The 26,471-nt window shown below is 42.1% G+C and overlaps 1 long non-coding RNA gene across 3 annotated transcripts in view; it reads left to right on the top strand.

Annotated features, from left to right (window-relative positions):
• The first annotated feature begins 323 nt into the window (after positions 1–323).
• The window catches only part of LOC140003161 (uncharacterized), a 72,050-nt gene continuing 45,902 nt past the window's right edge, over positions 324–26,471 (top strand). The window contains exons 1-5 of one of the 3 annotated variants that reach the window (XR_011811254.1): positions 329–446; positions 766–854; positions 7,826–7,888; positions 8,432–8,549; positions 15,294–15,363. This is a non-coding gene — a long non-coding RNA (uncharacterized lncRNA). Of the gene's footprint in view, positions 855–7,825; positions 7,889–8,431; positions 8,550–15,293; positions 15,364–26,471 lie in introns of all 3 variants that reach the window. The other 2 variants (XR_011811256.1, XR_011811255.1) reach the window with 2 other exon arrangements.

A 26,471-nucleotide genomic window follows, 5' to 3' on the forward strand; every position in this document is an offset into this window, starting at 1 on the left:
GAATAAGCCTTAAGGTGATGGCTTAACCCCTCGCTCTACTCTAAAAGAGTTAATGGGGTTGCGTGTGTATCTGCCCAGACCGATCCAGTGGGAACACCACCCAGGGCACCAGACACCCAGAGCGCTGCCCCCGGCTGCAACTGCGCATGCGCGGCCACCGCCCATGGCCATGAGGGGGGTGTGTGTGTGTGTGTGTGTGTGTGGGTGTGGGTGTGTGGGTGTGTGGGGGGGGGAGGCTCCCAGTGCGCATGCGCCTGGCAGCCCCGCTCGGTGCGCACGCAGAGGGCAGTGGGGCGGGGCGGGGCGGTTCCAGACCCGGGGGTTGCGGGTTCGAGTGCCGGGGCGGACACGTTTCTTCGCCGTGACACCCCGTTATTGCCATAACTAATACCGGGGCCCAAAGAGGCAGAAATACAGCTGCAGCCATCCCATCCGTGTGTGGTTAGGTAGCAATACCTGGGAACAAATCATGTCTAACCTGCGGTGTGATGTTGCTCACGGAGGCTGGTTTTCCATTATATGTTATCACGGTTACCTCTGTCTGCACCGGTTAACGCGAAAACGCCCAGCAATGTTTCTCATGCGCTCAAATTTTGCTCGAATTTTGCAAATTTTAGCTGACAGAGCTGCAGCTCGCGAAACGCTGCCTCTGGGGGGCGGCAGTGTTTTAGAGATGAAACTGAAGTGTTTTTTGGTGGTGGTTCCTTCCCCCTCCGTCCTGCAAGATGGCATGGCAGAGAAATTATTTTCTGGTTTCTCATGTAGGTCCTCGTGTAGTCCTTCTTATAAGCTGCCTATATGGACTAGTCTATAAAGTATTTCTGCTAGAAACATGAGGAATATGTGACTGCAACGTGAGTATCCAAATGAGGTAACTCCATGCAAAAAAAGGGGATGTTAACTCCCTGTATAATCAGCTAATTAAGAGGCTGGCTGTTTCAATATATGCATAATATAGTGGACAGTAAGGCTATCCAGAATTTAATTCTTGGCTCTTAAGGCATCTGGAAAGTTGAATTTGTGAAATCAGATCTTAAATTTCAGCATGAACAGACGAACAGTTCAAACAAACAAAAAAGCAAAAAACAAAATGTGATCTTAAAGTCAGAAGTTTAACCATGAAACTTCTCTAGAAGTCTGTACTGATGTAACTGTTAATAAGCACTGTAAAAAATACTGTTATTTTTGACTGGTCAGTATACTTCTAAGGACCTGGCTGACATCATGAAGAATACACATAAGTACATTCAATTTTTTGTATTTTTAAGCATTATAGGTTTCACCCATTTTATATGCATGCATGTATATGTGTATGTACATGAATGATCATTGTGGTGTCAGAAAAAACTCAGCGTTTATAAAGTTTTTCTAATGAATAGCAGAATCCATGCCAAGTGTACAAATGCTGCACATTTGTTGCAGGAAGCACGGCCGAAAGCACGACAGACACACAGTAGAGTCAGATCATGCTCCATTTTATTGCCCGAATAGCCTAACTTTTATAGAGAACTTAACAGGGGTGGACAGTGTTTCACACAAGATTATTGGTCAAAAGCACTCAGACAAACAACTGCAAGAAAACAACCCCACCTGCAAGAAAACAACCCCCTTGTGATTAGCAGTCACATAGACCTTGTCCTTGAAGCCAGCTACTGGTAACAATATTTTTCTGAATCCCTCAATTGGGCGATGTGGGAACACTGTCATGGGAACTCATAGTTGCCCTGGTAGCTTGGTTTGCTCAGCTACAGCAAGCCATGGGATTTTTGCTGTTTCAAGAAATCCCTCAACAATTCCCCCTTCTTCTTTTGAGCAAACCAAGCCCGACACAGCAGTTTTACAAGTGACTCTATAGCTGTACTTACAACACACAACGATGATTACCACCACCATAAACCAAATCCTTAATCCCCTTGTGACTAAACCCAGCAACCATCTACACCTTGTTTCAAACAAGTCAGTGAACCATTGATTGAAAGGATTGATACCATACTGAATCTTTCTCATATGCTCTTTCAGGAAAGTAATGGATTTGTGAATTGGCTCATTATGATCAGAAAGGTTTAAACAGTACATTCCCTTAAAGTCCTCACACCCATTCCTTTGAGCCAAAAGCAAGATGTCAATAGCAGCTTGATCCTGTAAAAGCAGATGTCGCAGACTATTTTGATCTGGTAACATCTCCTCAAGTATCTCTGTCGTGGCATAGGCTTGCCTCTCGGCCCAGCATTCCAATTTTTCTAAGTTGTTATGTGCGGCCGCAGATGCCACTCCAGGCACTGAAATTGCTAATGCCGCTCTAGCTGCAACCCCACACAATTCAACATTATCATTGCAATCCGATGCAAGCAATGCCCATTTATGTCTGGTGATCTCACGCAACTGTAACAAGCTAGGAGCAAATACAATGAGTTTATCTAAGTAACATGGACATCTGATAGCATTTGCAGGGATACCTTGCCAGGCCCCATCCCCACAAATCAGAAGCACATCAGGAGGTAAGGCCAAAGCTGCACAATTGTTCCAAACACTGTAGTTGTTACCCCTTGTCTCCATGCTACAAACCCCTAAACCCTGCTTAGCAGCGTCATTGTAATCACAGGTGTTATTTGTGTTTTTGTACCAGTATGGCCCTTTCCCGGTTCCTGTAGCAGGATTCACCTGATAGCCACGGCTACGTTCACATTTGTAGCCACCTTTCAGGTTGATACAGATTTGACTACAGATACCAGGGTTTTGACATTCATCAATATCTCCACAGTTTCTCTTGTCTACAAACTCAAACCCAGCTGGACAGTCACATTCATGTATGTTGCATTCCTTCAGGGGCTCATCACCCCAGTCCTTGCAGTCTCTCTGCTGGTTACACACTTTATTGATATCTATGCATTCTCCACTTCTGCACTTGAATTTGCCAGGTCCTGAGCACTGAATAACATCGTTACAGTTTGCTTCATCAGTGCCATCCAGACAGTCTCTCACACCACTGCACTGCCTTCTTCCGTGGACACAGTTCCCATCTTCACATCTGAACTGGTCTGGCCTGCAGGTCTGAGAAGGGCAGTTAATTTCATCACTTCCATCCTTGCAATCAGGATCTCTGTTACAGTCTTTTTCACCATCACATTTCCAGGACACCAGGATACACTGGGTTGACTGAGGACCACAGCTGATTTCATTTACCTGGCATGTTCTCATATAACACAGATCAGCAATCTCATCAGACCCATTTTCACAGTCCGGATCCCCATCACACTGCCATCTGTTTGGCACACACTGACCACTGTTGCACACAAAGTCAGATTCAACACACATCTTCTTCACACAAGCACTCTCATCACTGCCGTCTGAGCAGTCTTCACATTTTGCTCTAGCACTGTCGGCAGCAGTGCACAGGCAGGTGAGGGCGAGCAGCGGGCAGAATGCCCCACAGCGCGGCAGTGCCTGCCGCCGCCCTGCACCTATGTCACTTATACTACTCCTATTACCCGTGCTAGTAGTGTCAGTGGCATCCTCCTGGTACCGTTTCTGTCTTTGCCGCCCCTTACTCTCCCCCTTTTCTTTTTGCCACTGACCATTCACCACAAATGGATGAGACACATGATTACTAGTTAGGAAAGAGAGTGTAACGCCTGCTATACGGCTGCAGGCAGTGCCGGCTGCAATCCTAGAAGCTGTTTGTGAACGAGCCTGCCGGTGGTCATTTGGCAGTGTAATCTGCGTCTCTGCACTCCTGCCCTGCAATAGAGCTAAATCGTCATTAATAGTCCGTAGACTGAGGCAACCCCACGGAATGTTATCCAGAAACATAGTTATAACACCGATCTGGGGACGAATAGTCTTTTTTGCATTGCAAGATAAACCTCTTATAAAAAGAATGCCAAAGAGAAGCAGCACAGCCGCCGCTGCCTCCATGGTTACGTCAGACAGGCTGCAGGGTCCTGATGTCCGCCCCTCTGCTCTGTGCCGACTCGCCACACGGTGAGGGTCGGCTGCCGTTGTCCACTGATGCCTCTGGTCTCCCGTAGCAACTCGATCTCGGATGTCCCGCATCGCACCGTGATCACGTCAATTTCCCGCGGCCCTCCGCAACTCCACGTCCCGCCGCGACTCCGTTTCCCGCGGCCCTCCGCAACTCCACGTCCCGCCGCAACTCTATTTTCCGCGGCCCTCCGCAATTCCACGTCCCGACGCAACTCTATTTTCCGCAGCCCTCCGCAATTCCACGTCCCGACGCAACTCTATTTCCCGCGGCCCTCCGCAATTCCACGTCCCGCCGCAAAACCCCGTTTCCCACCGTTTTCCGCGTCTCTCAGCGGGAGTACCGCGTCTCACCGTGAGGCCTGTGTACCGTGTGTCCGGGCCGGTGTCCGGTCTGCTGAAGCGCCGGTCGGATGGGCGCTCCGAAGTCCCGACGGCGCGGCGAGATCGCGGCGCCGCTGGTCCCGGCGCCGCCGGTCCCGGCGCCGCTGGTCTCCTGGTCTACCTGCGTTCGGATGTGCCGGTGCTGCTGGTGTCCCGCTGCGCTGCGATGTTTGCCCCGGCGCCGCTGCGATGTCCGTGCTCGGCTGCGATGTCTGCTCCGGTGCTGCGATGTCCTGCTCCGGTGCGATGTCTGTTCAGGTCCTGTTCAGGTCTCAGCCTGTTCGGGCGCCATATGTTGCAGGAAGCACGGCCGAAAGCACGACAGACACACAGTAGAGTCAGATCATGCTCCATTTTATTGCCCGAATAGCCTAACTTTTATAGAGAACTTAACAGGGCTGGACAGTGTTTCACACAAGATTATTGGTCAAAAGCACTCAGACAAACAACTGCAAGAAAACAACCCCACCTGCAAGAAAACAACCCCCTTGTGATTAGCAGTCACATAGACCTTGTCCTTGAAGCCAGCTACTGGTAACAATATTTTTCTGAATCCCTCAATTGGGCGATGTGGGAACACTGTCATGGGAACTCATAGTTGCCCTGGTAGCTTGGTTTGCTCAGCTACAGCAAGCCATGGGATTTTTGCTGTTTCAAGAAATCCCTCAACACACATTCTCTTCTGCAAGGAGTTTTATAAATCCCCAAAAGCTGTAGGTTAGTGTAAGGTTTGAACAGTGCAGTTCATATAGTGGGCTCTTTCATAGTAGTTTTAGGAAACTACTGTTCTCAAGATAGATATGAATGCTTAACAGTTTTATTGCTTCAGGTGTTCCGTTTCAAATGAAAATTAGTAATAAACCTAAAGGGAATAGATTGTGGGAGCGTTAAATTTTTATAGTTTAGGTAATTGCTAAGGTGTGTGAATTAGTAAAAAAAAAAAAAAAAAAAAAAAAAAAAAAAAAAGTAATTGCTGTATGTATAAAGAGCCCACAGTGGTGGCTCTATGTTACCTACATGTTTATATCTGGAATTTTAGATCAGCATTTGGCACTTGTCAAGTGTTTAGTCACTTCATGAGCCTTAGTTGGTGGTCAGACAGCTCCGTTTGCATTGGAGTTGAGGCTTGTCTGATACGTGTGAGGTCTAGCTGGGGTCTATTCCCCCATCGTAGCTGAAAACAGCCTCCAAAAGGCTGTAAAGCAGGGTAGTGGATATTTTTAGAGTGGATAACATGGGAACCTTTCAGCTTTAATTCAGTGATACAGAATATTTAACACTTAAGTCTTTCCTAAAATACTTACTAATTCAGCTTTTCAGATTCTTTTATTTGTTAAAAACTATAGGGCTTGCAAAGCACACCATTATTTTAATGCTCATGTTGAGCAGTATGTAAAGCTTAGTGCTTGTGCAGTACATTAGTGAGGTTTCTTTCCACACATGCAGGCTTCTCAGCTCTGCCTCATCGTGGTGGTACTGCTCTCAGTAGTAGGGATAAACATAAAGTCTGAAAGGTTGGCTCGTTTGCTAAGCTAGTTAAGTTTCTTATGTTTGGTGAGAGACTTCCAACAAGTTCTATACACGGTAGTGTGTTTTTTAGACATTAAACATTTAACATTAAAGGCAGGTAACAGCCCCTTCCTGCAGACTGAGTGGTGCTAACTTAAGGTGTGTGGCAGTCAGAGGTGGGTACAAGTTGATGCCATGTGGTAAAATTGTATACATGTATATGCCATTGGCAGTTCTTCTGACTGGTTACTAAGGTTCTGTAAGCCAAATTCTATAATCATCAATCATCTGTTGTTTGCATATGTCTTAAGGAGGGCAGTCATTTTTCTTTGTCATTGTGATAACTGCTTAGTTTTCAAAAAAGGAAGGAAAGACAGAGAGCTTTATTATTATTATTATTATTATTATTATTATTATTATTATTATTATTATTATTATTATTTGAATTTGAATTGCTGTCCAGCCAGAGACATGGGTGCAGAGGGAGTTTGTCTGTCAGATGCCATTTAGAGAGCTCTGGTACATAAATTAGAGTGGAGAGATCAGAATGAGCCTCGATACTACTTCATTTATTTGATCACAGTGTGGGGAGAATTGAGACTTTGAAGCCAGTTTCTATGTGTTCAGATGGAGAATAAAACCATGAGAAGAAAAAGAGTAGAGCTCTCTCCTGGGCATAGAAAACTGGCAGGCTGTGACAAAGCGAGAGCTCTCAAAACCTTCCTATCAAACCTCAAACTTGGACCTGTCATTTTCTGGATGGCCAGTTTCCTGCCAGCCCACCTATTAGGTCATTAGAGGTTGGATGTATGTCCCTTCTAGGCCCTGGGTAGACTACCAGAGGGGCAGTGTCTAGCATCAAATGAACCTAGCTGCTCATTTTTGAAGTAGTAAGGACCTAGTGTCAGAAACTGGTTTTGTTATTTGAGCCAGGTTCTACTGACTGCATATGATTGACTCCAAGCCTGGACAGATATTTTCTCCACTTGAATACGTCTTTTACCAGAGCATAACAATCAATTAACAATCAATTAACAATCGACCTCATCGCAGTCTACAACTTCCTAGTAAGGGGGTGTCGAGAGGAAGGAGACCTTTTCTCCATTAACACCAGCAACAGGACCCGCGGGAACGGGGTTAAGCTGAGGCAGGGGAAGTTTAGGCTTGACATCAGGAGGGGGTTCTTCACAGAGAGGGTGGTTGCACACTGGAACAGGCTCCCCAGGGAAGTGGTCACTGCACCGAGCCTGATTGAATTTAAGAAGAGATTGGACTGTGCACTTAGTCACATGGTCTGAACTTTTGGGTAGACCTGTGCGGTGTCAAGAGTTGGACTTGATGATCCTTAAGGGTCCCTTCCAACTCAGGATATTCTATGATTCTATGATTCTATGAATTTACGCTGACATACTTCTCAATTTTTATGTTTTTCCACCTGTAGATTGCATCTCACTGTAGGTTGCATTTTAGTCTCCTAATTTATTCCCTGATTTTTATTTTTATTTTTGTACCACCTCATTAGTGAACGTAGAAGAAAATGCATACTAGCTGGGCTGCATCCGGAAGTGCAAACCAAAGTGCTATAGAGAGCATGAATGTAGGAAAAACACACTTTATTGTCTTAATGAAGAAAAATAAGCTTTAAACTGACTTTAAATATGTCATAAGACTTCATGGTATTAGAAAACATGCTAAAACAGGCTGAAAAAACTATTATGAATCTCTCGTTTTCCAATACATTCTTAGACCAAATCCTTTGAGATTCAGAGCTATTGTCCTCACTTTAATGTGACCTTCTTTAATGCAACCTTATAATACCTTGAATATACATCTCTATGAGCCTGTGATAATATTAAACAATCATAAAGTCAATTGTTTTATAACTATTACATTATGAATTCTTCGTGGTACACTGAAAATTTGTTCATTGATCTTTTGCTTAATTCTACAGATACTTTTCTTACTACAGCCTGCATACAGAATGTTCTTTAAATGAGCACAGAATGTGCTTCAGGTAATTTAAAGGCTTCCTGGCTATCTTAAAAATTATATTGATTTTCACCTTGAATATTCACCTGTCCTTTATTTTTAGAGATATACAGGGAATGTGGGAGGGGAAGTGCGCCTTTTCCCCTTTTTTTTTTGTCACTCAGCACAAGGACAGTTATTGCCCAGCAATAACAGTATGTTCCATTTAGAGTCCAAAGCACTAATATCATTACTTTTTCTCTAGCTTTGATGTAAAAAAGATCCTGATTGTGGTTACAGAATCATAATCCTTCAGTATTTATTTTGAGGAGCTGTGAAGCCAACTTTTAACTGCCTTTGTATTCTACAGCTTTTTGTTTACAGCCTTTCTTCCTCTCTTTTTTCAATCTTATTTTTAGAAAAAATAGAATAATGTTGCTGATAAGAGAAATGTAGCAGTCTTTCAGGCAAGTAAGAATAACCAGTAGTAAACAAAAGGTAGAAAATCAGAAAACTATTGGCTAAAAGCTGCTATCTTGAAATGAGACTTGTTTGTTTTCAATAAGTAATTTTCTTATTTCTCTTCAAGAATGAAAGATTCTCAGTGAAAGCTAGTAGTTAAAATTAATATCCACTTGATGTGAAAATGGAACAAACATCAGAAGGACCAAGCATTTTGCTTGGCTAAAGAAACTGCAGTTCTCAAGGTAGGATAATAATTCTAAGTGAAAAATTTTCGTTTTTAAATACTTTTAATATTTCACTTTTAGAATTTTCATTTGCTTTCAAAAAGCAAATGTGGTTGGATTAGAAGGGTGTAAACTTGTACGTTCTCGTTTATTTTTAAAAGTGTTAACTTATGATTTTTTTATTTTTATTTTTGAACAGAGGAGGAATTTATCTACATTGGGAATTTGTTAATAGATAATTGATGTATACAATGGATATGCATATACCATTTGGATTTTTTTTCTACTGTAGCTTCACGCAATTTTTGGCATTGTAATCTTTCAAGATGTCAATGCTTCTTTATACATTTCATGCGCTTATATGTAAAGTATGTTTAAATAAGCCACTGTTTTCAGTAGATCCTGCTTTTTCAGTGAAACTCGCGTTTTGAATATTGTGGTTGTCAGAATTCTGAAGCAGCAATGCAATAAAAGAAGTTGTATAAGATCTTTTATATACAGAAACCTAGATGTACACTTTGCATATATGTACAAGTGCTTTTATCTGGTTACAGTGTTTGCAGTCTAGTGCTAGTAATCTTTACTATGAAAGGACTTTCTATTTTTAATCCTTTAGATAATTTTTCTTTATAAAGAAATATAATTAAAAGTGACTTTATTGCGAACAGTTTTGAAGTGCTGAAATTACACATGCTGCCTATTTTTCAAAGCCTGTTACTGCTAATGAGTTTTTATCATTATTCTGCAAAGAATGGTGATGTTATGAATTGGTATGTTATATTGTCAACAAGCATTGTTTTTGAAGAAAAGGTTTGAAGATATTCAAAACTATCACTGTTGCAACAAATCTATTGCTTTCTTTTAAATAGTTGCGCCATCCATTACAGTCCTTGGAATTCTGACAGTAATTCAGGCAAACAGGAGGAACCAAAGACCAGATGATGCTTGTGTAGCAGGCATTTTTCTGTTCATTGCCAAGTGCACAGTTCACTGTTCGGTCACCTGTGTCGGCTGGTTTAGTGCCTTTAATGCAGTTCTCTGCATGCTCCCTATTCTATGAAGCTTACTTGGGAACTTCAGACATGGCCTGTCTTATTATTCCCTAAGGAAGGGTAAGGCCTTTACTGTCCAGCTGGAAGGATCACTAATTAGAGCCCTTGCTTTGGCACAGAGTGTGTCAAGCCTGCAAGCCTTCCTGCTGGGATCAATGGCATTCATGTTTGCTTTCATGAATGCACAATGGACAGGGATCTTGGCAAAGAACTGCCTATTTAGCTTGTGCTGAGAAGCTGAGTCTTCACAACATTTTAAAGTAATTGTAGAGGTAGAAAGGGAGCTATAAGAATACACCCTTATTATTCTGCTCAAAAAAAAAAAAAAAAAGGAAGAAAAGTATTCTCTCTAATGAGAATCCAATCCGCAGTCAAAACCCAGCATATATTTTTGCCCACGTAATGCTCGTAAAGAAATTTAGAGTCATTACTCCTCTATGCTTGCAACTTTCTGAGAATTTAGGATACATTTATATTTTAACCATCTATAAAAATTTAAAACTTACCTTGCAGTAAATGCAAACTCTGTAAGCAATATGATTAATTCAGACTATGTGTGAGGTGTTGCCATTAATAAATAATGGTTATTGGCAGGGCAAATGCTTCATTTAATTCTTTCTTTTTTTCCTCTTTCCCTTTAGAGACAGGTATGTTTCTGCAAAGGGGGTAAGATTTTTAAAATGAGCTTGTTTTGGCATGTATTTTTCATGGAAATACAGACCTGGGTCTGTATTCTGGAGTGTCTCTTCAGGGGTCACCCAAATACACCATGAATATTATTTACCAGTAAAACAGCTTGACCGTGGCAACTGCCAGGTGCCCACCTAGCCTCCTCCAGCCTCCCACACCCTGTCCTTGACAGGGCAGGGTGGAAAAGCTCCTAACCTGTGATAAGAACATGGAAATCACCAATTACCATCATGGCCAAAAAACCCTTGACTAGGGGAAATTTATTATAGTTTATTGTCAAGTAAAAATAGAGAAGCGTGGTGAGAAACAAAACAAAAACAGCTGCCCCTCACCTGCTCCTTCTTCCCAGGCTCAACTTCACTCCCAACTCTTCCACCTCAGCACCCTGAGCCCTGAATGGTGTGAGAGGCTGGCAGTGGAGGTTGTGATCTCTTCATAACAGGTAGCCTCTGTCACTCCTTCCTCCTAACAAGTTCCCCTTTCTCCCTGGCTGCCATTCTTCAAGAACGCTCCAGTGGGGTGCAGTCCTCCAGCAGCAGACTGCTCAGGCATGGGCCCAACTTGGGCCACAGTTCTGCCAAAAAAACACCTGTGTGGGCTCTCCATGGGCAGCAGCATTTTTCAGAGCACAACCAACTGCTGCAGGGGCCTCCGTGGTCTGCAGGAGGACTGCTTCACTGTGGTCTTCTCCACAGTCTGGAGGGCAATCTCTGCCAAAACCTTGCCTCATAAACCCAACACAGTGTGGTAGATACTGGATGCCTTCACTTTATATTCTTTTATCATTAGAAATAATGGATTTTTTAAAATAAACTTTAGAATAAAAATTTGAGCATGATGTTAATATAATAAAGGATGCTAGCCCCAGTAAATGAAATGTTATCTAATTGTATTTCACAGAATCACAGAATTTCTAGGTTGGAAGAGACCTCAAGATCATCGAGTCCAACCTCTAACCTAACACTAACAGTCCCCACTAAACCATATCCCTAAGCTCTACATCTAAACGTCTTTTGAAGACTTCCAGGGATGGTGACTCCACCACCTTCCTGGGCAGCCCGTTCCAGTGCCTAACAACCCTTTCAGTAAAGAAATTCTTCCTAACATCTAACCTAAAACTCCCCTGGCGTAACTTTAGCCCATTCCCCCTCGTCCTGTCACCAGGCACATGGGAGAACAGGCCAACCCCCACATTGCTACAGCCTCCTTTAATGTACTTATACAGAGCAATAAGGTCACCCCTGAGCCTCCTCTTCTCTAGGCTGAACAAGCCCAGCTCCTTCAGCCGCTCCTCATAGGACTTGCTCTCCAGGCCCCTCACCAGCTTCGTCGCCCTTCTTTGGACCCGCTCAAGCACCTCGATGTCCTTCTTGTAGCGAGGGGCCCAAAACTGAACACAGTACTCGAGGTGCGGCCTCACCAGAGCCAAGTACAGGGGGACGATCACCTCCCTAGCCCTGCTGGTCACAGTGTTTCTGATACAAGCCCGGATGCCGTTGGCCTTCTTGGCCACCTGAGCACACTGCTGGCTCATATTCAGCCGACTGTCCACCATCACTCCCAGGTCCTTCTCTGCCTGGCAGCTCTCCAACCATTCCTCTCCCAGCCTGTAGTTCTGCTTGGGGTTATTGCGTCCCAGGTGCAGGACCCGGCACTTGGCCTTGTTGAACTTCATACAGTTGACCTCAGCCCATCGGTGCAGCCTATCCAGATCCTCCTGCAGAGCCTTCCTACCCTCGAGCAGATCGACACACGCACCTAGCTTGGTGTCATCTGCAAACTTACTGAGGGTGCACTCAGTGCCGTCATCCAGATCATTGATGAAGATGTTAAAGAGGACCGGCCCCAGCACCGAGCCCTGGGGGACGCCACTAGTGACTGGCCTCCAACTGGACTTGGCTCCATTTACCACAACTCTTTGGGCCCGGCTATCCAGCCAGTTTCTAACCCAACGAAGCATGCGCCAGTCCAAGCCAAGAGCAGCCAGTTTCTTGAGGAGAATGCTGTGGGAGACGGTGTCAAAAGCCTTGCTGAAGTCAAGGTAGACCACATCCACAGCCTTTCCCTCATCCACCCAGCGCGTCACTTTGTCGTAGAAGGAGATCAGGTTCGTCAAGCAGGACCTGCCTTCCATAAACCCATGCTGGCTGGGCCTGATCGCCTGCTTGCCCTTCAAGTGCCGCATGATGACTCCCAAGAAGATCTGCTCCATGAGCTTCCCTGGTACTGAGGTCAAACTGACCGGCCTGTAGTTCCCCGGGTCTGCCCTCCGGCCCTTCTTGTAGATGGGCGTCACATTTGCTAGTCGCCAGTCAGCTGGGACCTCCCCGGATAGCCAGGACTGCTGATAAATGATGGATAGGGGCTTGGCCAGCTCCTCTGCCAGTTCTCTCAGTACCCTTGGGTGGATCCCATCCGGCCCCATCGATTTGTGGACATCCAAGTGCCGTAGCAGGTCACCAACCAGTTCTTCGTGGATGGTGAGGGCCACATCCTGCTCCCCGTCCCCTTCCACCAGTTCTGGGTACTGGGTATCCAGAGAGCAACCGGTTTTGCCGCTAAAGACTGAGGCAAAGAAGGCATTGAGCACCTCCGCCTTTTCCTCATCTCTTGTAACTAAGTTTCCCCCTGCATCCAGTAAAGGATGGAGATTCTCCCTAGTCCTCCTTTTGGTGTTGATGTATTTATAAAAGCATTTTTTGTTATCTTTAACAGCAGTAGCCAGATTGAGCTCCAGATGAGCTTTGGCCTTCCTAATCTTGTCCCTGCACAGCCTCGCTACATCCTTATAGTCCTCCTTAGTGGCCTGCCCAATTTTCCAAAGATTATAAACCCTCTTTTTTTTTCCTAAGCTCAAGCCACAATTCTCTGTTCAGCCAGGCTGGTCTTCTTCCCCGCTGGCTCATCTTTGGGCGCATGGGAATAGACCGCTCCTGCGCCATTAGGATTTGCCTCTTAAAGAGCGCCCAGCCTTTCTGGACCCCTCTGCCCTTCAGAACCGCCTCCCATGGGACTCCACCAACTAGTGTCAACTTTTTTTTGAGCAGCTCAAAGTCAGCCCTCCGAAAGTCCAATACAGTGGTTTTACTGGTTCCCTTCCTGGCCCCGCCAAGAATAGTGAACTCCACCATTTCATGGTCTCTCTGCCCAAGACTGTTCCCGACAATCACATCCTCCACCAGTCCTTCTCTGTTTGTGAAGAGAAGGTCTAGCAGGGCACCACCCCTGGTAGGTTCACTAACCAGCTGCGTCAGGAAGCTATCTTCCACTTTCTCGAGAAACCTCCTAGACTGCTTCCTCTGGGCTGTGTTGTGCTTCCAGGATATGTCAGGGAAGTTGAAGTCCCCCACGAGTACAAGCGCCGACGATTTCGCAACTTCTGTCAGCTGCCTGTAGAACTCCTCATCCGTCTCCTCATCCTGGTTCGGCGGTCTATAGCAGACCCCGACCAGGACACTAGTCTTGTTGTCCCTGCCGATCCTAACCCAAAGGGACTCGATCTTGTCATTCCTAGCCTCGAGTTCTACAACATCGAAAGACTCTCTAATACAGAGAGCCACACCGCCACCCCTTCTGTGCTGCCTGTCCCTTCTGAAGAGCCTATAGCCAGGCATCGCAGCACTCCAGTCATGAGACTGGTCCCACCACGTTTCCGTGATGGCAACCAAGTCGTAGCCTGCCCGCTGCACGATGGCTTCCAGCTCCTCCTGTTTGTTACCCATGCTGCGTGCATTGGTGTAGATGCACTTCAGCTGGGCCTTTACCTTATCCTCCGGCCTTGCCATTGCTCCCCCTGGCACAGCCCCAACAGTCCTTGCTTCAGCCCCATCCCCCTTCTTACCTAGTTTAAAGCCCTATCAATGAGCCCCACCAGCTCCTGGCCCAGGATCCTTTTTCCCCTAAAGGATAGGGACCCGTCTACGGCCATCAGACCAGGTGCTGAGTAAACTGCCCCATGGTCGAAAAACCCAAGATTTCTGCGTAGGCACCAGCCCCGGAGCCACGTGTTTAGCAGGTGGGCTTTCCTTGTCCTCTCCATACCCCTCCCTGTCAACGTAGGGATGGACGAAAATACTACCTGCACTCCTGCTCCGTCCACTAACCGTCCCAGCCCCCTAAAGTCTCTTTTGATAGCCTTCAGGCTTCTGTCATCAATGTCATCACTGCCCGCCTGGACTATCAGGAGAGGATAATAATCAGAGGGGCGTACCAGGTTGGGGAGCTTCCTGGCAACGTCCCTGACCCTGGCCCCAGGGAGGCAGCAGACTTCCCTACGGGTAGGGTCAGGCCGACAAATAGGGCCCTCTGTCCCCCTAAGGATAGAGTCTCCCACGACAATCACCCTTCTTTCTTTCTTGGTGGAGGCAGTCCTGATGCGTGGAGTCGACCTCCTCGCCCTAGGCATCCTCCTGGGAACACTTTCTATCTCTTCCTCAGTTGCTGGTCTCTCAAGCTCCAGGGCCTCAAACCTGTTTTGTAAGGGCACCTGGGAAGGTGGGGCCGGAAGGGGAGGGCATCGCCTGCCATGTCGCGCAGGGACCTGTCTCCACTCCTCCTCAACTCCCAGATCCCCTCCCTCTGTCCGACGGCGACAGGGCAGGGAGTCCACCCCCATTTGGGGTGTCTCACCCCGGTACGTCTCCTTGAGGCCCTGCAGGGAGTTGCTCCAGAAGTCTATCTCCCGCTCACACTCCCTGATGGCCCTCAGCCTCTCCACCTCCTCCTTGAGCTCCGCCACCATGCGGATCAGGTCATCCACTTGCTCACATCTCACGCACGCAGTGTCTCTGCCTCCCGCCGACGGCAGCAGCAGGCTCTGACACTCCCTGCATCCGGTGACCTGAACCGCTGCATTCTTTAACGGGCAGTCGGTCTGGGTGTGTACCGACCTCCTGCAGAGCGCTCCGTGCCTTGTGGAGACCATTATCGCCTAGCTAAAGACCGTCGTTAAGAGGCGTTCGTGTGGGCGGGGGTTGCCCTTCCTGCTCGCCCTGCCTGCGCGACCTGTTTGATTTCACAGTGGAGAAGATTTTAAAAATGACTAATCTAAAGATTAAGAAGAACAAAAGGCAGGCTGCAGCAGGGAAAAGGTAAAGTTGCTTTTGTACTTTGCAAGATGTGATAAAGTATCAGCCTTTTAAGGCCAATAATAATTCAATTCTCTGATTAAAAAATGAAAGAGGTGAGAGGAAATATGTGAATGAAAGGATTATGGATAATGTTGAGTTCTGCTGTGCTTCTGTTTTTAAAAGGCAACCAAAGTGCAATATCTTGTTACATTTCATGTGTGCTGGAAATGAAACAATACATTCTGGGATAGCTCAAGTTTCATATGAGAGAGAGATTTTTAATTTTAATTTTTATTATTATTATATATTTTTTGAGATAAAGGGGCTACATGAAACATTGTCAGGTTGTCAGGACTTGCATTTTAAAACAGAAGTGCATCAAGATTCTGTTCTGGGTCTTCTATGTTTTCTCTGAACTGTGAAGCGATAGACTAAGCAGTTCTCTTAATGCAGTAAAATTTAGTTTTGCATTGCATTTTGTGGATGTAAATATAGTACTTTAGCACTGGCAGGTAATTGGTGAAAGAGACAGCTGCTGTCTTTCTCCTAACTTTGCTCTCCAATTTAAAATGCACTAGGTGAGTGGGTGAGTCATTTTTTTTTAAATAATTACTAACTTTTGACTCTGTTTTTAAAACCTTAAATATTCTCTCCTGTCTTTGGTAAGATTGTGGTTTTATTGTTGATATTGCTGATCATAGGACACCTGTGCTATTGCTACTATATGTTTTTGCTCCACTGTGATGAAATTCTTGTTTGTACACGAAAGTAGCGTGTGAAGAGTTCCTCTTTCACTTGTGTGTGTGTTAGCTCCCTGTCAGATTTAACCCCCCCACCTTCCAAACCAGTAATTTGCCTTTCATGCCAAATGCTATGTGAAGTTACAGTGTTTGAGTGGTGATCACTCATGTGGGTAACATTGCCTGATTTTTCCTAATATGAGAAAATATCTGGATGCTATAATGTGCTGATTTTTAAAAGAGATACCAGAGAAGAGACCTTGTGCTCTGTATCTCTGTTGTGCTCTCATGCCATCTTTGGGTGTGCACCCCTTCCCCCGTGTGCCCTCTGTTACCCACTCTCTTCATTTTACCTCTGGCTCACTTACTGTCTCTCATTGTCTTGGCTCTTGCCTTTTCACTTGCTGTTCATCAGTCTTCTGTATGCTCCTTTGTGTTCAGTCATGGGCACGTGCTCTCTTGCTCTGTCTTTCTCACACGTGCTTCTTCATGCTTAGTCTTGTGTGCTTGCCCAAGTCTTTTTCTTACACAGTCACATTGTCCCTCTTCATCTCTCATACCGTCTTGTGCTCTGGCTCACTCTACTTTATTGCTTCTTCCAAATTTCTCATTCACTTATACACTACGTACATCAGGTACGGAGGCATACACTACATCAGTTGTTTATTCTAAATAGTGGATATGTTGAACCCTTCTTTGTAACATGTTGCATGTTTTATGGCTAATCTGATGATCCATCAGTGAATGACAAACTGCTCCATTAATTGGATCATTAATATTAATCCAATATTAATGCTTGGTTTTGTTTACTTCCACTACTTTATTAATATTATTCTCATTTTGTTTCAGAAACTCCAAGTGGAAAATAAAAAATCAAGTATTAGAGAATTTAAGGTCTTTGGGATTTGCTAAATTCAGTTAAGAACTGATTTCATTATTAATTCCAATGTCCAATAAAAATTGAATCTCACTGGGCAGGGTTTAAAATTCTGGCAAGGGTATTATCCATACAACAGCCTAGTCTGTCAGTGGCTAAGCATGTTGCAGTGGAAAAACTGAAGTCATAGCTTCAGGTAGTACTGTAGTCCAGCAGAAGGAATTTAAAAAAAAATAAAAATTAGGACTGTAGGCCTACTGCTAGCTAATATTTATCGACCCTAGCCTTGGTTAAATGATGCAAACACTAAGCAAATGTTTTCAGTAATATGGTCTATCAGAATTCATTGGAACTTAGAACTGAAACGTAATTAAAGTCAAATATAAATTATTGAGAGCAAATAGTTTCAGGTTAAGGAGTTGAACAAAGATAAGCTAGTAACTACTTTCCTCCATGAGAAGGGATGATGTATGAAGAAATTACATATTTCCATTAACTTTTTGTGTGTTGCCTGCAGTCTGCTTTGGAGAACATACCAGTTCCTCAACCTGAACTTATATATCAAATTCCAGGTGTCAAACCAACAAGTAGATGTGTCAAAATGTTTGATTCCTGGGTTCTCAGTTAGAGGTTCTGAACCCTCTACAAAGAAAAATGGGCAGAAATAAATGGGTCATCTTGAAGTTGGGGACTAATAATGATGGAGAAGAAAAAGAAATTTAAGTAAGCAGAAAATGTGACAAAAAGAAGTGGCTATCTCTGAGAGAAAAACAAAACAAAACAAACAAAAAAAAACAGGAATCTGTAGGTGCTGCTAAAAGACTTAATGTAGACCTTCACTCAGCTTGATGCAGAAAGTGGGCTTGTCCTACACATGGATGGAAGACTGGTGACACTGACTGTGTAGCTTTGTGTCAAGGAAGCTGCAGCATAGTCCTGACTGTACGTGATTGTCTCTAGCACAGAACACAATTATCAGATTCAGTTCAAAGAGAAATTCCAGACTTTGGTCAAACATACATTGAAGGTCAGCTTATGATTTTTTAATTATGTATTTTGTTTCCTAGAGATCATTATCATTATAGATGAAATGGCAAAAATTTTTATCAGTTTACTGAAAGCACAAGTAATACAGTTGTAGAGGCTAGTAATAACGTGAAAGAATGCAAAATTATTACACAAGTTTATATTTCAAAGAATCATTCCTGATTCTGTTTCTTATACAGGAATATCAAAGAATGGCATTCATTCAATTGAAATGAGAGTGCACTATAGCAGTTTCCAAATATTAAGATTGCTGGAGGGAACTCCTGTAACAAGAAGTATATATCTTCCAACATACTTAGGTATGCACAGCAGAAACCGATGCCATTTACAACAAAGTGTATTGGTTCTTTTCTTTGTAATCGTCTGTCACTTCTTGTCTGGTAGTAACATGCATTATTCATTGATAAAAATTTATATTTGTTATAGTTTTTGAATTTTATAGAGGTTTTCCTCATTATTGAAACATTATGTACACAGATTTTGTTAAACTTGGAACTTAGAAAATGGAAAGAAGTGGTTTCAAGTAGAGTATTTGGAAGATCATAAGAATGTGGATGAAGAACTTCATGCTTCTTGTCATCTTAAATGAATTTTATTATTTAAGTTCCTCTTTGGCTGTATATAATTGCTTTATAAATATTAAAGTGTCTAATAATCACTAATATTGAAACTGTGAAGGTTTACGGATATCTTCAAGGCAAAAATGGCAGGGAGAGTAACATTTTTAGCTAGACCAATACAGTTAAAAAAAAAACAGGCAAGCTTTTGGATATGAAGCCATTTTCTGGCACCTACGCAAAAAGACACTTAAATAAGGCATGAAATAAATTCTCTTATGTTCCTGCAAGATTGAGAACTGTTGCAAAACTTTCATAACGAGTTATAATGTAGTTCAGAAACATCTGTCAGTGCTGTTGGTCTAAATTTCTTGATACTTTTAACATCCATTAATAACTTTTTTTCCATTTAATAACTTTTTTTTTTCTCTCTAGATTTATAGTTTAAAGAAAAAAAATAGCCTATCACACAGAAATATTTTCCTATTAAAACTTTATTAACAATATATCTTCTTATTAACAGTCTCTTATTTAAAGAAAAGCAAACAGACACTATATATATATATATGTTTATATATATATATATATATATATATATATAAACAGTAATGACAAAAGAGCCTCACAACATTTACATCCATATCTTTGTTTTTTTCTTCTTCCTCTTCTTCTGAATGTTTGTGTAGAGTCTGCTTCCAAAGAAAAAATGTTGATGGCTTTATTTCCTCTTTCACATAAAAGGAATATTTAATGCAAGAGGCTATCACTGAAAATTGCAGGTTCTGACCATCTCCTAAATTCCTGGTTTTATGCGTGTCTGAGTATTAAAAAGAGTAGCCACTGGGTGGCTGCTGTGGTTGAGAGAATAATGAAATTCTTTGTAATGGTTATAGCATGACATTCTCTTTCAGAGTAAAGAGTGCTGTAGTGGATGAAGATCTTCATTTTCTTCTGTTATGGATTGTCCTATCATATAAAAGAATGCGTTTTATGTGATATAAAAGTATCTTTAAAAATGTATTGGAACTCTGAGAACCCACTTGCAAGAATCTAAATGATTTTCACTTCATTCTTGAACACGGCTAAGTGCTTTAGTTGTTATTACTGAATATGATTTCATCCTGTAATTAAGTAATTCAGTGTGAGGCTAATAAAAGTTGTGTTTTGCAATTTGTGCATAAGAACAACAGAAAATATCATGAGAATCACCTTGACTAATTTTAAATTAATGAAATAACATTATCTTTAATGCTTTCCTGAAAGCAATTTGCAAATTATGTTAAAAAAACAAACAAACAAACAAAAACATAATGGGAAAGAGTAGTTTGGGGGTTAAATAGTAATTAGTAAGATTAGAATAGTAAGACGGAAATAAAGGATCAGTGCCTTAAAAGATGTCAGGGTAAAAACTTCCATTCTCTAGAAGGACATTCTTTCACTTAAAAAGAAAATTTTGGGTGTCTAGTATGGAGGGGGACGGTAAGCTGGTAACAATGTCACTACTAGCAAAGACTGGTACTTGGAACAAATGACAATTATTTGCTCTAACGAGTAATTGCCCAAGATTAGGAAAGGTGCTGGGGCTATATGGGTGAAATTATTTTAATCCCCTTAATAAATAAATAAATAAATAAAAGTTAAAAAAAGAAACAAAAATCACTTCAAGATTCATTTAGAATACCTGACTACAAGGTAACATTCAACGAAATCAAGCTCTTCATGATGGATAGATTCCACTGCAATAGTGTAATCTTCAAATTGAGAGTGGAAAAATAGTAAAAGAAAGTGTCAAAAATGAGACTTCGGAAGAAGTAATGAATTCTTTTAAACTAACTTAGTACTTAAGAAGAATTAAAAAAAGAAAATGGCAAATGTAGTAAAAATAGCAAAAGAGTAATAGGAGAAGTGGCAAGGGAAAAAGGAAGATATAAATACTGATAATAGGGATAACCAGATATGTAACTCCATTGAAGAATGGATTTGATTATTAATTAGTTGTGGTCAGCATGCCACTATAGAGGTGTTCGTGTGGAATGGGGGAAGTCTCATAGACATAGGAACATATGTCTAGACATAGGAACTTGATCTGCTTGAACCCCAGCTCTATAGGTTAACTAACGAAAGTAATTACAAAAATTAAGATGATGTTCAGAGAAAATAGAAAGGAAGCTAAGATGTGTGGTCAATAACATTGTTTCTTGAGTCAGTGAAGTCTGGAAGAGATACTAAGGAATTTCTGATGAGGTAGTTTTTGGAAACTGTAGATCTCTCTAACAGTATTAAAGGGAAAAAAGTAGATAGGAGTGTTCACTCTAGTCATATATGACATTTTAGCTTTCTAAATATGGATTATGGGGAAAAAAATGGTAGTAATAATCCAAGAGCCTAGGTACTGACATTCAACCAGTATCTTCATTGATTTCTTTGCCATGACAAATCTGATATTGAGGATTAAGAAAAAATTTAGGAAAAAACAAAAGAACTTTAGATCCTATGATTCTTCATTGATTTGCTTTAACTTAAATGGGTAAACAGGAAGAGATCTTTAATGCCCTTGGTTTTTAAAGGGCAAACTCAGAGAAATGAAATATTTACAAATACAACACTGAGGAGCCCAAATACTCAAAAGTGAGACATAAATTCAACATGAAAATTTGTTTTTGTTCCCAGAAATGTAAGTTGAAAGAGGGCCTGCAGCTGTCTGAAGAGTACTGACTTCCAAAAGGGTAGTAAGGAAAGAGGATGTGAGAATCCCAGAATCATAGAATGGTTTGGTTTGGAAGGTACCTTAAAGATAATTGAGTTCCAAGCCCCCTGACAAGGGCAGGGACACCTCCCTGGTGCCCAAGGACCAGGTTGCCCAAGGACCCATCCAGCCTGGCCTTGAATACTTCCAGGGGTGGGGAAGTGTTCCACATCTTCTCTGTGGGTAAGTGCATCCACAGCTTCTCTGGGCAACCTGTTGCTGTACCTCTCCACCCTCAGAGCAAATAATTTCTTCTTTATATCTAAACTAAGCCTCCCCTCTTTAGGTTACTCCTTGCCTGTAAAGCAATTCCGTGTTTCTCTTAGATAAACATTATTTTACCTAAAGTTACTTAGTAATGCACCAGGAATTTATTCAAAATAGTATATTGCTTTTTGTGTGTACTAATATTTCTAACTAATTTAAAATTTATGTACTTCCTTGCAGTAAACTTACGTTTTGTCTTCTAATCTTTTCTAAATGAAACATATTTGGTAAGGTGTCACTCTCAGCTCTGTTTCCAAGCAAGTGTTGGAAATAGGTGGAGAATTCATTCAAAATTTTAGTAAACTGCACCAATTTTGTGATTCTGGAGATGAATGAGGTTAACATTATTTAAGAGAGAACATGGTGAAAGCAGTATTGGACCATTTGCATGGAATTGCTGAAGTGCCTAAATTCTCCATACAGATAAGAATGTTTGAAATTGAATGGTTTTCACACATGCCAAATAGTGTATGCATGACTTCCCTGCTTAAATGCTTTATGCTTCCTGAAATTTGGTGACTTGTTGCCTCTTCAGGTGTAGGTAGAATATGTGTTGTTCTAAGACATTAGAAAACAAGAAGAGAAATTATTTTTGTGCCCTTATTTCCTTTGTTGGGGAAAGGGGCATAGGCCAGTAAGATTCTGAACAACTGAAATGTTAAAGCTTGTGGGCGTTGCAAAAAAATGACTACATATATAAGTCTTTGCAACTGTTTGGAGCTGCTTTTATGAAAATGGTAATATACAATGAGAAGTAGTCCATGGAAACTAGTGCCTAGAACAAAAAGCCAATGTATTTTTTCTTTATTATATAATGTTCAATTATATGTGCCCGATAGCCATCCTGTGCAAAGAACATATCAAGAGCTTTAAACAAAATCTGATTATAGTTATATTCAAAGCTATTAGAATTGATTTCAGAAAAGCTCTCCATAACATTTACAGAGCCATTTGCAATTCTGGCTATAGCGGTGGGGGGGGGAGGGGACAAAGAGATTGTGGTCTCCTAGAGTACACAAACCTTTACAAAATCTTTTCTTACTCTTTGCTCCTATGAATCTCTGTGGTCAGTAATTCTGAGAAATTCCTTTGTTACCATTAAGATGGCCAATCCTTTCAGTTCTCTGAAGTACACTTGTCTAAAGCTAAACCCGTAAGTATAGACTATGTTAGAGGGAGGACTGCCATTTGTCTGGAAAATAGGAATTAAACCTGTGTTATCCTCATTGCGTTCTGTTAGGGTTTCTAGAAAAGATAGAAACTGCAAACAATTCAGCTTGATTTCCATATCTGTGTGGACATACAACAGGTCAGGTGCTTGGTAATTCCTTATTTTGTAGCTCAACCGTGCATACGAGAGAAACTGACTTCTTACCAAGAGACACAAATGCATGATGTATCTAACTTCAAAACTGCTCACTCAGAATTAATTTGCTGTTTGCTAAGAAATGTGCAGATGCATATGGAGTTCTTTGTCTTTCTTTTTTCCTTTCAGTGCCATGAGCACTAGGTTAATTGAGGTGCTGGGTACTATCATTTAAATGTTAAAATTGCATTGTGGTTATCTTCTTCAACAAAGATATGTGCCTTGATGTAATAAACTTGGCATGATATTTAATTGTTTGTAATAAGTGTGGTAAAATCACGGTCATTCATATTTTACAAAATCACAGAATCATCTAGGTTGGAAGAGGACTCCAGTATCACCTATTCCAACCTCTGACCTAACACTAACAAGTCCTCCACTAAACCATATCACTAAGCTCTACATCTAAACGTCATTTAAAGATTTGTTACAGAAAATGTCCAGTGCCGATCCATTAAAAAAAAAAAAGTAATAAAAAGGTGTGCTTGTATATATATGTATTTAATAGTGGAATTTTAATTTGCAAGTGTAATTATGCAAATACCCAAAATATATTTGAAGGCTTTAAACTTATGCTGGCTTCGTATTTTTATAGCAAACTTTAATCTGAAAATAGACACAGCTCACAGCCTGTTAATAAAAATATATCTTCATCAGTATTAATTTATCTTCAATCCATCCATGATTCTTTTTAATTTTATTGTCCACTTCCCATCCCACAGTTAGAAAGACATAGTCTAGAAATGAAAAATTGAAAACAAGTGGTCTGGAAATTAAAAGTTGTGCTTAGATTGATCATAGCAACTATTAAAGAAGTTTCCTATTATTGTTTTTAAGACGTTCATGAAAATTTTAACTTCCATGTTTAAGGTTTCCATGATTTGTCTACTGTAGCATGCAGTAGGCAAGCAAGCATATTGTCCTTATCATTCTGCTTTCTCCTGAATAGGCAGAAGGCACAGTACAAAAACATACCTGGTACAAAAGGCTTGACAAGCAGAGATAAAACAAGGCACTTACAAAGTTATAAGTTGAGAAAAGTGGTATTGCAGTAAACTGACTGCGCCACCTGATCCTCCTGTGCACATCGGATTACTTGCAAACTAGCTGGATGCAGACGTTCTGTGTCTGAAGAAACAGATTGTTCTACCATTTTCTGAATTTGTATTGACCATGTCTTTCATCTTCATTTTATGACGAGATCAGTTGACTGGACTTAAAAAGGTCTAGGAGCTAATGATTTACCTTGAAGGCTTTCCATCATAGCTGTTTTTTTCCTGGTGGCTACAGCCTGTTGCCTTTTTTTTTTTTTTTTTTTACTGCTCATAGTGAATTGAGCGTCCTGCCCTAGAAGTGAAGAATGGGAGATAGTTAGAGAAAGAATGAAGTGATAAACTGTTCCCTCCTTGTCACATTCATCCTGGTTTCCTAATAAGGGACTTTTTAAAATTGAGCCTTGCCCTACTGTGCATCAGGAAGAGATCTAAGCAACCAAGAGGTGACATACATAGAAGTTTGCTGTGGTAAGTGGAAAGTTTAAATTCGTGATTTAAACTTTCTGGCTCAGCTCTGGCCAGCAGCCAGAACCTTTTGGAGCCGGCCGGAGCTAGCTCTGCTCTGACATGAGGCAGCTGCTGGGCTCTGCTCACCCCTGCAGCCAAACCTTTACCATGTGTACCCAGTACACAAAGCTTGGCTGGAATGCTACAGTACAGTTCCAACAATTCATAGAATCACAGAATGGTTTGGATTGGAAGGGCCCTTAAAACCACCTGGTTCCACCCCTTCTGCCATGGGCAGGGACACCTCCCACCAGACCAGGTTGCTCAAAGTCCCATCCAGCCTGGCCTTGGGCACTGCCAGGGATGGGGCACCCACAGCTCCTCTGGGCAGCCTGTACCACTGCCTCACCACCCTCATAGTGGGTGAAATTTGTTTAATGCACTTCTTCACAGATTTAGTCTTAATTTCTGACTCTGGGATTAAAGCTACAGCTGCCTAGAGGAGCCTGCTAAAAATTGATCAAGGGAACTGTCATCATCTTTCTTTTTCTCTTATGAAGTATGTATTTCTGTATGGACACCATTGGCACACAGAGATGAGGTAGTGTGTGAAACACTCCGTAGCCAATAACTTAGGCTCAGGCGAGGATCTCAGTGAAGTAGTAATTTATTCGCGATTGCAATGGCGGGCGCCCCACAAGCAGGAGAGAGCGCATCTACTAGTTCCAAAACACAGTTTATATACCTTTTGATGGCAGGACCCTCCCCTGTTTCCCCACTGAGTGGGTAATCCAGGTTCACAATCTATCTGATGCTTCACAAACAATGCATGGCCTTCAGTTGCCGGCCTGTTAAATTTCAAATTTCTTTTGACATTTTTACTGCTTGAAGTGGTAATGTTTCTTCACTTATCTGACTTGACACCGTGATTTTCACCTAATTGTCCTAAGGAGTCTGGTTGTCTGCATTTCACTAGGTCGCCTGCTAAACTTTCTCATCACTGTAAGCATATCTCAGTACCACATTCCCTCCTTCTAAACAATGTAACTCTGCAAAAACAACATTTCTATTCCCACAATTCCCCCCTTTTCTTTTTTTTATAAACTGTTGATTTTTGCAAAACCTTTCTCTAAGGTGTAATTTGATAGACTTCTTCTTTGCTTTCTTTGCTTTCCATCTCCTCATTATCTCCTTATCTGAGTAAGGTGGTAGCTCCATGGTCATTTGTTTCAATAGTGCGGTTTCAGTTAACCACTGTACTAGTCCTCTTACACAGAGGATAATGCAGCAACCAATGGCTGTCAAAACTCCTACAACTACGATCAATGTTGCAAATATGCCTACCTTTTTTTTTTTCCAATTCACTGGCAAGGGTGGTAAGCCCTTGCAATGCTCTTGTTACTGAGCCATCTGGGACACTATTGTTGGGTATAAGAGTGCAACAATGGTTGCTCAGTATTACACACACAAACACACCTCCTTCCTCTGCGAGCATCATATCTAATGCTATCCTGTTTTCCCAAGCCATTTTGCTGATGGCATCTAGTTGTTCAGCGATTCCTCTCATCGCATCCTTGGTATAATTGATGAATCTCTGCTGATTATAATAGAAATAATTAATCCAATCCGCATTTTTATTGATTGTTACCCACCAGAACAGTGACTCAAACCCTGCAGCAATTTGATTTCTGGCTTTATGTTCATCTGGAACTCCTCTAGGAACACCAATAGAATCTATGTATACTCTATCATCAAATGATATTCCTAAGCCTCTTTTACTTCTTCTGGGTATTTGTGATGTTTCTCTTTCAAATGCCAGGGTGAAGGGTATAGCTAATTGAACAAGTGCACAAGTGCCTTCCCAATTAGATGGTAGGGTGGACCGTAAGATCTTCCCTCCACCGTACCACCAGAGATCTGCCCTGGGGATCTCTAGTCTTGAGCAGTTTCCCATCAAGTCCTTGATAGCACAAGGCAAATTCTCCCAGATGCCAGGTAGCACTCACACCCTGCCGTGAGAGGCAAGC

The sequence above is a fragment of the Anas platyrhynchos genome, chromosome 9, assembly GCF_047663525.1.
Source record: "Anas platyrhynchos isolate ZD024472 breed Pekin duck chromosome 9, IASCAAS_PekinDuck_T2T, whole genome shotgun sequence".
Lineage (NCBI taxonomy): Eukaryota > Metazoa > Chordata > Aves > Anseriformes > Anatidae > Anas > Anas platyrhynchos.